Source organism: Gopherus flavomarginatus, chromosome 3 (genome assembly GCF_025201925.1).
Source record: "Gopherus flavomarginatus isolate rGopFla2 chromosome 3, rGopFla2.mat.asm, whole genome shotgun sequence".
NCBI classification, from domain to species: domain Eukaryota; kingdom Metazoa; phylum Chordata; order Testudines; family Testudinidae; genus Gopherus; species Gopherus flavomarginatus.
This window is the reverse complement of record NC_066619.1, coordinates 176,618,209-176,634,266: the sequence shown is the minus strand read 5'-3', so window position 1 is coordinate 176,634,266 and position 16,058 is coordinate 176,618,209. Positions and strand designations below refer to the sequence as shown.

Genomic DNA, 16,058 nt, shown 5'->3' with positions numbered 1-16,058 from the left:
TGTATATTGTAACAAATCGATAGCTGTCTATTATTTCATGGCTACACTATGCTGCATGCTAGGCTCACTCAGAACATATTTGCAGCTGCAGGGATACGATCCTGATCCTTCTTCTTTAAGGTCTGTTCCAAAGCCCACAAAAGTTAATGGAAACATTCCCATTGCCTTCAATGGGTTTTGAAACAGGCCTTAAAAGCAGAGGCCTCTACCCTCCATTAGCTATTCCATTAGCTTTAGCAGGATGAGGCTATGGCAAACAGGGTACATCTTCACTGCAAAGTTAGCTCAGGTGATCAGCTGCAGTCTGCGCACCCAATTTAGCCTCATCCACGTCCAAGTGTTCCCACAACAAAGCCCTGTCCATATGACTGTGTCCTCACTGTTTCTTCATTCACTCATGTATGTCTGGGAGCATATTCCATGGTTCTTTGGGCTGAGATGTGTTAGGATTCATTTCCCAGTCAATTGTGGGAAGGGTATTGGAGGACTTTGAGCACTGAAGTGATTTTTGCCTGCATCCACACCGCAAAGTAGTCAGGTTCCAGTCTAAATGCAATTGGAGCTCAGGTTCTTACCCACTCCCCAGCTGGTAGGCTAAACCAGGCTTAAAAGCACCTCCAACCCTGGCTCCCATGTGAGTTGCAGGGAAATTTAGGCTAAAACCTAGATAAGCACCCAGGTTAACTGTGCAGTGAAAACTTACCCACAGGTAGCCACTCTAATTCCACCCAGAAAAGGGTAGTTGTACACATATACGATGGCCAGTGCTGTTCCAACATGATTGTTACCTACTGGCAGATCAGCATTATCTACCAAGATAAACAAATTCAGTACACACTTTAAGCTTGTCATATACCACTTCTGGTCTAAATTTATTCAGTTCTAATAACACTACATCAAGAATAGCTCCCAAGTGAGATAAACATGTTAAGAAAATTAAGGCCTTTTGCTCTCCTGGAAACAAATTGTCTTCTTTTTTCCTTCTAAATAATGAGAACATTAGCACAACACATCAGGAAGCATTTAATAGAACATAAGTGGACCTGGTAGAAAATTTGTGTAATGGCAATGTTTTTCTCTCTGGGGGGGAAAAAAAAAACAACAAAAAAACCTTGTGAATCTTCATCCAACTGAATAGACAAGACTGTATCTCTCATTCCTGCCTCCCACACCGTTTGAATGGGAGCCTGGTATCTGTACAAAAGCCTGTTATTGAAGATTGGGTCAATGACCTGACTGCAGGAACTGCTGGAGCTTGTAGCTTTGTTGTTAATCAGTTTTCATGCACTTAGTTGAGGTTTAGCACAGACTGCCAGCTTCATCTACATTGAATTAGAGTACCTGGAGGTATCAAGGATGTAAATCAGGGGTAGGCAACCTATGGCACCCATGCCGAAGGCGGCATGCGAGCTGATTTTCAGTGGCACTCACACTGCTCGGGTCCTGGCCACCGGTTTGGGGGGCTCTGCATTTTAATTTAATTTTAAATGAAGCTTATTAAAAAAAACCTTATTTAATTTATATACAACAATAGTTTAGTTATATATTAGAGACTTGTAGAAAGAGACCTTCTAAAAACATTAAAATGTATTACTGGCATGCAAAACCTTAAATCAGAGTGAAAAAATGAAGACTCGGCACACCACTTCTGAAAGGTTGCCCACACCTTACGTAACTATTTGATGCTCATATAATTTCAACAATTTTCCACACACACACTTACTTTTAAATATTAAAGTTGAATATGAACATTAGCAGGTAATTATGAATGCAAGCATATTAATCACATACATACATATATGTTAATATATTTTGATGTTTCTATTTCTGAAGAGTAGCAGAGATTACAGTACCGTCTAGTATGTCTAAGGAAGGTCAGATTCACCACTTTATATAGGGGTTCCTTTCCGTATATCTGTATAATATAACCCTGTTAGATGGGAGCAATAAAATGAATAGCCTATCTGATTAATGTAGCCATTTTTTGTTATTTGTATTTTACAATTTTGTTAACTATCAATTATTTGCAAACAGTTTACTGCTATTGGCTATTTCTGCTAGGTTATTGAGTTTTGATTTGTCAGACAAGTCTCACAGTCCAGGACCCTATTTGCCAATCATAAGTGCATAACTCAGAAGTGCAGGTATAAGTTCCAGGCCAATGGCAGCGCAGAGCCGCTGCTCTGAGTGGGAGCAGCAAGCAGAGCCCCATGGCCCTCCTACCTAGAAGCCAGGCCTGCTGGCCATTTCCGGAGCACAACACAGTGCCTCAAGACAGGTAGGCACTAGCCTGCCTTAGCGCTGCAGCACTACCACCTAGGCTTTTAACGGCCCGGTTGGTGGCGCTGACTGGAGCTGCCAGGGTCCCTTTTTGATCAGACACCTGGTCACCCTATGAGCAGGAGTCTGTCCCAAGCCCAAGATTATCCTACTCCACTATTTCCCAGGGTTATTCGCTACTTCAAGTATCACTATGGAGGCTTTCTCCTTGGCCTCTTTAAACAGACCTCTGCCAAGCTTTATCCTTCCTTGTGCCCTTTCAGCCAGGAAATCATCACAGGTCTTGCTCCAGACCCCTCACTTATGAAAGGCCTCCCTGCTCAGGTCCTTCTAACGTTCTGCTGCTGGCCCTTCTGTTGCTACATCCTTAACCCAACTCCCTTCCCAGGTCTCTTCCCTGGGGCACCACAGAGAAACGTCCAAACTCATCCTGCTCCCCTAGAGTATTCTTCTCAATTGAAACACCGGGAGCCTTATATAGTCCTGCTATCACTAGGTCATATGACTCTGTCCTCCAACTTCCCTAATTTAGGAGGAAACACAGCCCTAGATCAGAGGTGAGACTTGTAGATTTAACTCACTCTGTAACAGGCCTGACGCTGCCACCCTTAGTCACATTGAATAGAACTGCTACCTAACTGAGTAAAGATGGCAGAATCAGGCCCAGAAATTTTGAAGGAAATATTCACAGAAAATTTGTCCAGCTCCAATATCTAATCAAATTGGGCTTTCTAAGACCTTCTGTCTAAGGGCTAAATTGTCCCCTTAGGTACAGCCCTGAGAAAGGGGTGATGCATAAGCTGCACCAACTCAGAAATAGCCCCTGGAGACATTGTACCTGTATGTGTGGTACAAATCATTCCCCACTCTTTCCTTGCTCTGAGGCTGAAGAGGACAGTTGTTTGCTGCTGGGCATTCCAACTGCAAACTGTGACATGCTATGACAGCTCAGTCGCATCAGCCAGTAGATTGCGAGGGGAAGAACAAAGCCAAAGTTCCACCCCTTTTCAGCCCTCACAATCCCTCTTCTCTGGGGGTACATTTGCTTTTTCTTGCATGTGCAGACACAAGGTACAATTAGCCCATCTATGAATGTGTGCATGTAGGGATAGTTTCTTACATCTCACTTCCTCCCCTGCAAGAGTTTGTAGTCTAATTCATAATTTAGCCCTGGGTGTCCCGCACTTGGATGCTGTGGTACTGGCCACTCTGGAATAAGATACAGATAGATCATAACATTGAGGCAGCTAGATAGAAGGCATAATTAATAATTTTGACTGTAGTTCTTGTTTGTTCATGGGAGGGATTCATGCTGTCTTTTTTATCCTGAAGCTTACAAAGCACCTGGAAGAATTATTGTTCAGAAGCTGGTATTTGCCTTTTAATAAGCTAAATGTTTCTGTTTGTATCCTCTCAGATGCAATTATGAGGTTAGAACTATCCTGAGCTCCAGTGTAAATGTATCACCTGCATCTTGAAACTGGCATTCTATAACAAAATGAAAGATAAAAGCTTATTCACAGTCAGAATTATGAGAATGTAAATAAACATTAAGCTAATCATGTGTCAGAATTTGGTCTCAGATCAGTGATGGATTTCTGCCTTAATTGTTCCAAGAATTGTTTTGGCACCTTACAAGCAAAATGTAGAGAAAAGCCCCAGTTATGATCAACCCCTTCAATTAAAAAATACCAACACCATGGACGCCAGCTGAGCTTTGGGGCAATTCCATAGCTTAGGACCAAGAGGCAGAGCAATGATTCAGGAGGCAAAAATGCCTCCATGCAATGTAATTCCATCACTTCCAATTTGTTCCCAGCCTAAATCATTTGGATGGCCAACACTGATGGTGTTAATTGGACTCTGCTGAGGTAGTGCATGAAGTCTTCTACTTATATTGATACCAGGGAAAGAGTTCTCAAGACTATCTGAAAGCAGTTCAGTTGCTCGACAGCCACAGAGATCCTTAAGCAGACATCAATATCTACTTTAAACGAAGGTATTGTTGTCTCTTTTGCTCTTTACACAACATACATAATATGAAGGAAGCACATAGGTGTGGGGTCCACATATATATGTTTATTAAACATGATTAACATATAAGATCTAGCCACATGTGTATATACTGCTGCTCTTACCGGGCTGTGGTGGCTTCTGAAACATAGAAGACATAAGTATGTCAACACTACAATGGAAGCCCACAGTAAGTAGAACAAGTTAGCAGACCCTGGGCTTGTTAACCTACAGCTTGAACTCATACTCATTAATAACCTCAGGTTAGGAATTGTTGAACCCTGGGTCTCAACCTAGGGATTCAAACATCCTACTCTGCATTATGTGGGCCCAAATCCAACCACCCATATCCCACACTTCCTAGTGCCCTCCCAAAATGTGGCCACTCTAACTTTTTGGTGATGCTACAGAGTAGAAAAACGTGACTGCCCAGAGGACAAAAAGTCTTCCCGTGGGATTATGGAATATTTTTGGTGGACTCCCAGAGCACAAGTCCAGTGGGGCTGCATCATGTTCAAGTTTGTGAGTTGATGGGAGCTTTCATAATGCAATAAAATAACATTATAAATAGTGGGAGTATTTTCTGCTCCCTGCCATTTGTGTACAACTTGTGTCTCATGGCTCATTAATTCTGTATGCATGCTTGAATATTGGACATCAATATTATTTAAACTAAAACAATAAAGAAAGCAAACTCAAGTCTACATGTATTCAGGCCACTCTTACTTCAGAAGGTTTGTGCCACTATAGACTTAACCCCGGGACCTAAGTGGGGTAGAGTGATGCCAGTTGGTCTGTGTCTGTCTAGTTCTACTAGCATTAATCGCAGTGTGTGTATCTGTAGTGGGGAGCAGCAGGACTGGGTGCTACCACAGCTTATGAGTTGTAGTGATGTCTGCAAGGGTGGTACAGTAATGGTTGAGACTGGCACTGTGAGAAATATTCTGTCCCACCAATGACACACATAGAACTCCTCTGCACATGTCCATGTATATAGACTTTGCAGAGCAGTCCAGAATTTAGCCTTTAGCATGTTTTCTTCTTTACAGGTATTTTTTGTTTGTTGAGTTTCACTTGATCTAACAGTCCAAAAATGAAGGGGAAAAAAGGTCACCCTGTGCTGTTTTGTAGGATTTATTCCTATAGGATGCTGCTCCGGGAAGAATGCAGCTACACTATACAAGTCAAACCATCCCACCCACCAAGATTCAAGCTTCTCCTGTGTAGGTGGACAGATTAGATTTAAAAAAAAAAATCTCTAGGATAAATGATGAACGGGGATGAGTGCTTACCCATGCCATACTCAGTGATTTTGCATGGACATTCAAAAAGTTCAGGTTGGGGAGTTTTCAATTTATTGTAAAGTTTTTCCAACCAGTTACATATCCCTCCAGGTTTAGGAAGTAACATCTTGATGGGGGAAAAGTATCGAGCACCCAGCAGCTCCTGTTGGGAACTGTAGGGTGTGTTCAGCAGCCCTGAAATCAGGCCATTTATTTAGGTGCCTAAATATGGACTTAGGAGCCTAATTGTAGATGAATTTAGGCACCTAGTGGGATTTTCAAAACACCTAAGTGCCTATCTGCATCTTCATGTGCCTAAATATCTTTAAAAGTCTGGCCCATGGTACTGTTCAATATCTACGTATGGCTAAGTGAGATCCCCAGTTGGAAGACACTAGATCACTACAAATCATTATTATTACAAAGGTTGTGACAAAGTGGGAGATTTTTCTTAATTTGTTGTATGAATACTGTGTGTGCCTCGATTTCCCCTGTGTGTTACACAAATACCTAAGTGGTGAGACAAGGGTGTGTGATTTTTGCTGAGACCCTAGTGGGCAGGGGTGGCTGCCTCTAGCTGCCTGCACGTAGATAAAGGCTGAAACACTCCATAACCTGGCAACTGATGGCCAGGGGCCTCCCACCCCAAGGAGTGGACACCTGGTGACCCCTTTGCCCAGGAAATGAGACAAACGACAGAAGAGGAACAACAGGCATGTCTGAGTCAGGGCTGCAGGAAGCTGATCAGGCTCCTGGTTTGGGACTCGAGGGGAGAGCCAGGGCCCTGGGCTTTGATTTCCCTCCCCACAAGATGGACTTTACTGAATGTTCCTAATTCCTGTGCTAAAAAGCTCTGTTCTACGCTGTATTCCTGATGACTAATAAACCCTTGTGTTTTACAGTGCTAGCCAAGAGTCACTGCTGACCGCAGAGTTGGGATGCATGGTCTCTTTGGGGGCATGTAGGGCTTCCCCAGGTGTCCTATCCAGGTGGAATCACTGCAGGGATCTCACAGAGTGAACAGGAGCAGGGCTGGCCCTAGATCAAATGGTGCCCCAGGCGAAGAGTGTCTTCGGCACCTCCCACCCGCCTTCCACAGTCTTAGAATGTCATCAAACATTACATGTTAAGCATGGCAAAAGAAATAATAGTATTTCTTTTATATTGTTGTATAGATAGGAGTTCGATAGGTATCTTTGGCAGCTCATTAAATATGTCCTTTATTAGTCACTACTTATACTCTTGAAGTCTTAAAGCACAAGTATACTTTCACAATTACACAATAAAACAAGGTTCACAATATTGCAGATGAGCTCTCACATCACTCCAGTTTGTTCTTATATAGTGATGCCCCACCCCTTATATACCTGTGAGGGCATGGCTAGGGTTGCCAATCCTCCAGGATTGTACTAGAGTCTCCAGGAATTACAGATTAATCTTTAAAGATTATGTCATGTGACAAAATCTTCAGGAATATGTCCAACCAAAATTTGCAACCCTAGGCATGGCTGACAACATTCTAGGAGATTTGAGGAAAATGTAGGTCTCAGAAAGTCTGAAAGGTTCCACAAGATTCTACAAAGGTCCAGAACATTCTAGGCGGTTAGTGAAAAATGAATCCACATACAGAATACCTGAAACATTTTATTTCAAACATTCAGTTTTCCCTTTTGTTGCTAACAACAAAAACAGCCCCCCTCAAGCCTGGCACACCAGATTAATGTCTCCTGCCCCTAAATCCAGCCCTGAACAGAGATGCTGAATGCTCCGAGGTCAGACCCAGGAAGTGCCGAAGCCGAACAGGCTTCTTGCTCTGGTGAAAATGGGCCCTGAGGGGAGACATGCTGCACCAGAGTCCTGGCTGAGCTTCAATTAGAGCAGTTCCAGAGCACCAAGACTGTGACTCTGTGACAAATACTGGTGTGTGCCTGTCATTCCTGAAACACAGGTGGTTCCTAACCAGAACTCTCTTTAGTGATGCAGTGAACTAGTATGCATCTCTAATAGGAATAAATATAGATCTAGTGTTTAATCCATTGGACTAAGGGTACGTCTATACTACCCGCTGGATCGGCGGGTAGTGTTTGATGTATCGGGGATTGATTTATCACATCTCTTCTGGACGTGATAAATCGATCCATGAATCAACGCCCATACTCCACATTGGAGGAAGAGTAAGCAGAGTCGACAGGGGAGCCATGGCAGTTGACTCACTGCCGTGAGGACAGTCAAGTAAGTCGAACTAAGATACTTTGACTTCAGCTACGCTCTTCGCATAGCTGAAGTTGCGTATCTTAGTTTGAACACCCCCCCACTAGTGTAGCCCAGGCCTGAGAGTCAGGAGGCCCAAGTTACAATCTGGTTCTGACTAGCTTTATGACCTTAGAGAAGTGAACTGATTTTCCTGTGCCTTATGGCCAAGCCACACTAACATTCAAATAAGCCAACAGACCAGTTACAACATTTTTACTCCCTGACACAACATTTTTCCCCTCTGAATACAACATAGTTCCAGACTTTGCTGTAGACAGGTCCTTCATTTCAGCTCAGTTAGGGCTCCCATCTACACAACAGATTAGAATTGTTGTAAACAGGTTTCTAACTCAGGTTTGGGGTGGTTTTTTTTGGTAGTAATCCTTAGTATTTCTGTCTATAAAATGGGGATAGTAATACATAATTATTCAAAGGCTTAATCAAAGAATATTTGCAAAGTGTTATAATTGTTATTTATTAATTATTATTATTATTATTAATTTCCATTATAATAAAATTAGGGTTCAAGTTAAAAAAGAAAATTTCAAGTGTCCCAAATTTTCATACTGTCTAGTTCACCCTCCCAACTGATTAATCTATTTTTACTAGGCACAGAAATGTTCAGATACCTTTCACCCTGCTGCTCCTGTAGATGCAATCCACAAATGCAAATGAGAGACACATATCAGAGTTCCTCCTGCGATCCTGTGAACCATTCCCTTAACATTTTTGCACAGGTTCAAGCCAATGATTAACTTTCTATTAACAAAATAATACCTATAAAGAACTTAGAGTACCTGCTATGTGTGCTGTTAAAATAACAGCATGGCTTCTGTATGTCTCTCCTGCCTTTGGGCTATACTCGGTCTGGTCCTCATGCTGCTACACATGGTAAGGGAGGGCATATGGTATTCTCTTCTCCACTCAGCACCACCCTGTGCAGCCCCTATACCTGCCAGAATTCCAGTGCCTATGTTCGGGGAGCCTAGGGACTTGGGTGCCCTAAGCAGTGTATGGCATTCTGAAGTGGAATGAAGGAGGGCCCTGGCTACACTCTCCGGCACAGTGAAGCAAGCAGCCACTCAATGCACAGGAGTCACTGCTTCCACGAGGCAGGATAAGGCTCAGCATTGCCCTTTGCTATGAGCTTCGTGCAGTTTGCACAATCTAACCCTTTAGTTAATAGCTAAAATAAAAATGCCCCTCCATGTGTAAAAAGCCTAAAGTAAACCAAACCCTTTCCACTGGCATCCAGCTAAGTTACTGCTCAGCTTCTGCTTTAGGGCCCAATTCTGCAACCTTTGCTTACACCGCTAGCACTTCACTGGGACTATTCACAGAAGCAACTACTACTCAGGGAGAAAAATAGTTGCAGAATCAGGCCCTTTACAATTTAACACAGAATGTAAGCAGCCAAAGAGAAGCCTAATTCTAATGCCTCAGTATGCAGCCTTTTTTATTACACCCACAACCACCCACAACCTCTAAACTGTTATTCTTTAGAATACCTTGCTGTATTTTTTTTGGGGTGGGGATACCAGCAACATGGGCTTAGCTACTAGATTTGTGCATGCACTTGCAGAAATAAGTAATGGAGGGCTTGATCAGGCAATAGGATTTTTCTCAAATGACAGATTTTGGTATTAAAAGAAGTGTATTCGTTATTCTGCTAGCACGGAATAATAAAAACTGTAGCTTTTCCTTCCCAGCCTCTCTCCTTTGAATCTTGCAAAACAGAAATGATCCTTGGTTTGTAGGCTGTAGCAGCCCACGGAAGCTTTGAGAATAGTGTCAAAAACCTACATACCTACACCGCTAATTGACGCCTGGATTATTAGTGACACTTTGGAGAGTCAGGCTGTCATTTAAAAGAAATAAGGAGGAACTCTGCAGAAGCTGGAGTCTGACATTTTGTAGTGGAGGGAGGATGGTCCTATACCACTGAAAAAAGTTGCTCTATAATTTTTTCAAGTAGAACGTGATCTGTGAAATCAAATCTCTTTTCCTGTGGCTCTGTTTCAATAATCTTGATCCCTCCACACCACTTGAAAGACACACAGTATTCATGAAAATATGGAAGAAATGTGCTCTCTGTTTTTATTTTGAGAGGTGCACATTATAACTCAAATTCACTGCCTATCACTGCTGTTTTTATTGTCTAATCAGTTTAAATCTCAAAGACAAAGACAAAATAAAGAAAAAACCCAAAATGACTGATATTTTTGTTCTCTGGTCTCCTGGGTAAGTTTTAATTGCAGTCTCAATCTAAGGCAAGGGAGGGGAGGAGATTGAAGAAAAAACATATTTCTTCCATTTCACACTGTTGGGTGAGGTATCAGAACAAAAATTTTCCAACAGATACTGCAGCCATAAATAAACCAAGGGGGCGGGGGGGAGGGAGAAGCTGCATCTACACACAGCACTGGCTTTTAACAAACTTTCAAAAATGTTTCAATATTTATTTTTCTCTCCTGGTTCTCCTAGAAGCCCACACTTCCCATAATAAGCACGACCCCTCTTAGCACTTGCCAGTACATGGCAGTTTTTCATTTGTTAATATTAAAGCACTTCACAAAGAGGTAACTCTTGTTGTTCTCCTTTTCCACATGGGGAAGCCGCAGCACAGAGATTAAGGCCAGGATTTTCCAAAGCTAGTGGGGGGAAAAATATGCAGTTTGAGCATCTAAAAGGGTTTTTTGGTTCCTCTCACCACACATCTGGTACTTGGGACAACGGCTCTGTGCAGCCACAGGAGAAGCATGTGGGAAGAGGAGCTGGATAAAGAGGTAGTTCGGATAGGTTCTCTTATGGGATTTTCAAATGTGTCCAGGGTCCCCCACACTCAAGCAGGGAGGTGCCTCTGTGATTCTCTCAGCCTAAGGGACAATTAACTCAGCAGGAGCAAGTGAACACCTATCTGTCCACTGCCATTTACCTACGTGCAGGGCTGACCCAAGCGCGTGCATTTCTCTGAACAGACACACACGACTCCAAGATAATGCAAAGCTAAAACAATATTTCTGTGTATTATTGGAGGAGGGAAAAGGTGGTATTGTGGGGATCAATCTGCAGAATAATATAAAAAAAAGTATAACTACAAAAATTAGGACACACACAAACACTCATGCTCACACATACACAGACAGAGCACTCCTGAAAAGACTTACCTTAATGGAGGTGTAGGTATGTTCTGTCCTCAGTTGGGGGTGCACTGGCATCGATCCTGAAGCCTGAAATAAAGAAAACAGAGCTGGAGCTGTTGTCCCCTTTTCCCTAACTGCATTCTTCACTGATATAATCTCTCTGATGCCTACATCAATGACACCCTTTCAGAGGTAGTCCTGCCACTACAGTCCTTTTCTAGAGTTGACATCCTCACTTCCAATGCAATGTTCAAGCCCACTCCATGGCCAGATTCTTAATCAGCACCACCTGCTCCTAGTACAGTTTTGTCTGCAGACCATGAACCATGTATGACACACAACTTAGGCTGCCATCACTTCTCTGCTGGTCAATAAACCCCAGGAATCACCTTGCAACCCATCGTTACTGTGAAAACAGCTGGTTCTCCTCTGCTGCAATGTCATATCCCACAAAATAGCTAATCTATACAGCTGGCTGGGAACGTGAATTTCACTTCTGCAGAAAAATTCAGGGTTTGGAGAAAATAAATTGTCCTGAATTGGGCCCAAAAGCAAGAATCTCAAAAAAATTTGTGGAAGTGAAATTCCACAATATTTTATTTTGAAAACAATGCAACATTCCATCTTGTGAACATTCTGGTGTTTCCCGCTTTTCCAGCCCACCAAGTGGTTTTCTTCTAAAGATTCGTCAAATTAGACATGTTCCCACTTTTGGCAAATTGGCATTTTCTGTCAGACTATTTCAGACCAGCACTACTATCGTCTACACTTACCGTGTGTAGGGATCAGTTGTACCCCTGTTTCGCTGTAATACTCTTGAAGAGTTCATAATGTTGTGTCAACATTTAGCAACATTTCCAGCAAATGGGTCTGGCCTTTGGAGTGCAATTTGTATTTTTAATAAAGTTACTGTGCATGGGCAGAGTCCTTCCCCCTAAACAGAACGCAAGCCCTGGGTTAGAGCTGACAGTCACCCCCTTCTTGGGGTTTAGCCTTATTGGTAATTCACAAGAGTACAACACAAGGTTCAGTGTAAGATTCCTCCCTGAGCTTGGCTCTCTCTTTATTTTTCCACAGGACCTTCTTTGTGCTAGTTCCCTAGTTGCTTCTTTTTAAAGAACCTTTCCCACCTCCATTATCTTCAGGGTGAAGATAATGACCAAAAGCTGTCCCAGTCAGACAGCAGAACTTCAGCAGCTTTTTGCATGCTTCTAACACCTGTGAACAGGGTGAGTCAATAGAAGGGGCTGGCTATCCCGTTACAGGTATGTATTTCAAGTGTAATTTACTCCAGCATGTATAATTAGTTTCTTGTTTTGCTAATCATTACATAAACTGTTTCAGAGAGCAGGAACAAAGTAGCTAGCGACTCTACAAAATGAGACACATATAAAAGGTACTGTGTTCTCCTAGCAACCAAAGTTGTAAAATAATGCAATGATCTCCAAAACGATGTGATGAAAACGATATAATACTGGTTTAATGTTGTTATGGCAACATACATAGTTAGATTTAAATGCACGTATCTAGAATGTTACACAAATAATCTAAGCGACATATTAATCAATCCTATCCAATTTACAGTCATCATTCATTAGCATTTACTACAGAGCTCTCTTGAATGCTGATTTTCATGATCTTTGTATTGCTCCAACCTGTACTGTTTTTATTTTAATTCCAGCTGCCTACTCTTTGACCCAGGTAAAGTCAAATCATTATTTCATCTGTTTCTTTACATATAGAGACAAAATGGTTTTGTATTTCAATGCATTATTTATAACATGGTCTTTTAAAAAAAAAACATTCTAGTTGCTTGTAGGAACATGGGATCATGATTTCCTGAACATAATTGGGGCTTCTATCCAAAGCAGTGCTGTCGGAGAGGAGTGGAATACAACTGGGATAAGAGAACTTGTATGCTCAGCACCATTCTCACAGATTTTAGCGATGGAAGAGATATACTATCCAGCCCATGTCCCTGCAAATGTAGGCTATACATAGCACTTTCAAATATAGGGGGTTAAATTCTCTGCTGGTGTAAATTGGCACAGTTCCATTGACTTCAGTGGAGGTGTTACTTCTGCTAAGAATTTGGACCATTATTTCTAAAGACAACCCAATTATTTTACTTAACAAATCCATGATCTTTACCACAAGAAACCTTTTTGTTCAGGATTTCCTTTAGATATCATCCAAGTCCGCACCAGTGGTTCTTTGTGTAGTAGGATGGTTAGAGTTCGATCCTGCAGTTACTTCCCAGGAACAGTCCCTCTAATGTCAAGGGGACTGTATGGGGGAGTAATTGTTTGCAGAATCAGACTCGTAATTTGTATTTATTTCCTGGTTTACTATTTTCAAAGTAGACTTCAAAATATAAAACACTGAACCTTGGATCTTTGTTGTAACTCAGCTGGGTTTTTTACAAAATGTCCATGTTTCAAACTGTGTAGTGCTAAGACAGATAAAGGCACAGCAGTGCATCTGGGTATGAAGAGAGAAAGATCTTACCTCCAGTAGGTACAAATGGCTCCAGATTAATTCTGTGATGATGGTGTTCCATACTGGTCCTCTGATGTTCCTGAAGAAATATGAAACGACATTTAGACCAATGTCATGTATGCTTCTTGAATCCACATGTCATGCTCTGTCTTAGTAGCCACTATTATGCAGTCTCCTCATTTCAAATAAATAAATGAAATCTGGAATTTGTCAACACATGACTCCAAGAGCTGGGATGCTAGGAATTGGCCTTTAATATTTATACCTTAACCACACCCCGACTTCACTGACATCAGTGGAGCAATGCAGATTTACACCAACTTAGGATCTGTTCCAATACATCGATATATAAATTCTTATTACATGATTCACTTGCACTCATATCTTCCCCTGGCAGGGAGAACAGTACTGGAAAATCAGCATGGATGCATAAACCAATGGGGGTTTGAAAATTCCACTAGATGTGCTTCCAGCCGAGGTTGAGTATCCAGACACCCTGCACACTCCAAAATGTGAGCAGATTTTCTGACAACATGGAAAACTTACCCTGTTTCCTGAGCACCTTAAGCCAGCCAAGCAAAATCTCTGCCCGCTGCCCAAGTAAGGGACTTAGATAACTCAGTTTCACCATCTCTAAAATGGGATAAAAATACTGATCCACCTTGTTAATTTCCTTTGAGATATTCAGATTCAAAGCAATATATTCACAAGTAATAATAACAACATAATAAATAATAACCAGGCTAACTTAATAGCCCACATGTTCCCGCAAACATCCTGAGCTCTCCTCCAGCTGACTTCATTTGGCCAGCTACATGAGAAAAACATAATCAGCCAGTGGTTTAAATTTATACATGAAAGAAAACTCAGGAAAATTTTACTTTCAAAAGTTCTGCAAACCTCCTACTCCACCTCCACTGGTCTGCTGGCTGACATAACACCTTTTGTCAGCAGAGAGAGGAAGCATTGATTCCCAGAGGTCCAATTTAGCACAGTGCCAGCCCTGCAGGCAGGAGTGTTTTAAAAACGTTTCCTGTATAATATTCTCTTGAGGTTGTCCATTTTGAAGACAAAATGAAGAAAAACAAGAATGTCATTTGCAAGTGGAAAGCCGGGCAATAGCTTCATACCACAGAGCCCAGCTTAAAAGCACAAAAGTAAATAATCTTTTCCCTTCTGCCTGTTGTTCCTGTTTTCCATTATCTGCCTCCCTGCCTGCAGTAAAACTGCTGTCCCCAGAGCTCCTGAACCTGTTTAGTTTTCACCTGCTACCAGTTCATCTGAAGCAGCACTAATGTACCACAGAAGGCTTTGCCTCCTTCAGTACAGCAGAAAAAAGCTGTCCAACTGCTTGTTTCACACTAGACTGTGGGTGGAAATGCATATAGAACATCAACATGCCAGTGCAAGCAGCCTGCCACTCCTGTTCCAGCCCACAAACACAGCCTGAATGGGAGATTAGCCAGGAGCTGCAAGCAAAACTTCTGTCTATGGCACCTCTGACTGGATTTAAAGACTTCCTTTTCCAGTACAAGCATAATGAGAGGATGGTGTCACCACTGACACCACACCATCTTGCAGATGAGCATTCCTGGTTGTCTTTACCATTTACATACCCCACCTTCTCCCAATAGCAGGTCCTTTGGTCCTGCCTCTGCCCAGATTGGCCATTCCCTCTGGACAGTCTATGTGCATGGCCAGGCAAAAGAACCCCACCGAGATGGGTTCCTTGCATTGCTGGTGCAAACCCTGGCTGAGAACTCCCTGTATCCTTTGCTCCCATCCACTGACCTTACAGAAAACAATTGAATCTACAGGTTTGGAATCTGCACAGTTCATAACTACAGCCCCATTTCAAGAAAGTAACCAAGCCATTCTTCTTGGGACATTTGTAAATGCCTAAAAGTTCTGGTCCAGTACTATTATATATAACTTCTTATTACATTGTTCACTTGCACTTACATCTTCCCTGGCAGGGAGAACAGCATTGTTAAACCAAAATGGATGCTATGCGGTTATGAAAATTCCACTGGCTTTTCACCCAGCTGAGAGCTGAGTACCCAGACACGCAGCACATGCCAAAATGTGAGCAGATTTTCCAATATGTAGGCTTTAAAACGTCTTGAAAACCTCCTGTTGTCAGAGCATTTTAAGTCAGCCAGGCAAAATCTCTGTTGGCTGCTCAAATGAGGGACTTTGGGCATGCTTATTGCTAGGCTGTATTCCTTACTGTAGAAATTCTGCAGAGTGTGAGTGCAAATCTTATAAACACTTTATTTGTACACCATTTTTTCTGCTTTGGGAGTGACAATGATGATGATGATGATGAAATGCCCAGTAATGTGCAGACATGAAGAGATCTTTAGCTTGTGTGGCTTTGTTTTCTAAGACTTTTTGTAATAATATCAAGGTATCATGAAATTACTGTATTGTGTGCAATATTCCTAACATTTACTCCAGTTCAATTTATGGCTTATATTGTATTAAGTTACTGAGAAACTGCTGACTGCATGACTCTGTCTGTGTGTGTGTGTGTGTGTGTGTGTGTGTGTGTGTGTGTGTGTGTGTGTGTGTGTGTGTGTGTGTG

The 16,058-nt window shown here is 42.1% G+C and overlaps 1 long non-coding RNA gene across 1 annotated transcript; it reads right to left on the bottom strand.

The window, feature by feature from the left end:
* Positions 1 to 914: 914 nt before the first annotated feature.
* Positions 915 to 14,779, bottom strand: LOC127046871 (uncharacterized). Its single transcript, XR_007773236.1, has 4 exons — positions 14,353 to 14,779; positions 13,481 to 13,550; positions 10,997 to 11,059; positions 915 to 3,768 (listed from the first exon to the last, which is right to left on the bottom strand). It is a non-coding gene; the product is annotated as an uncharacterized LOC127046871 (long non-coding RNA).
* Positions 14,780 to 16,058: the final 1,279 nt, after the last annotated feature.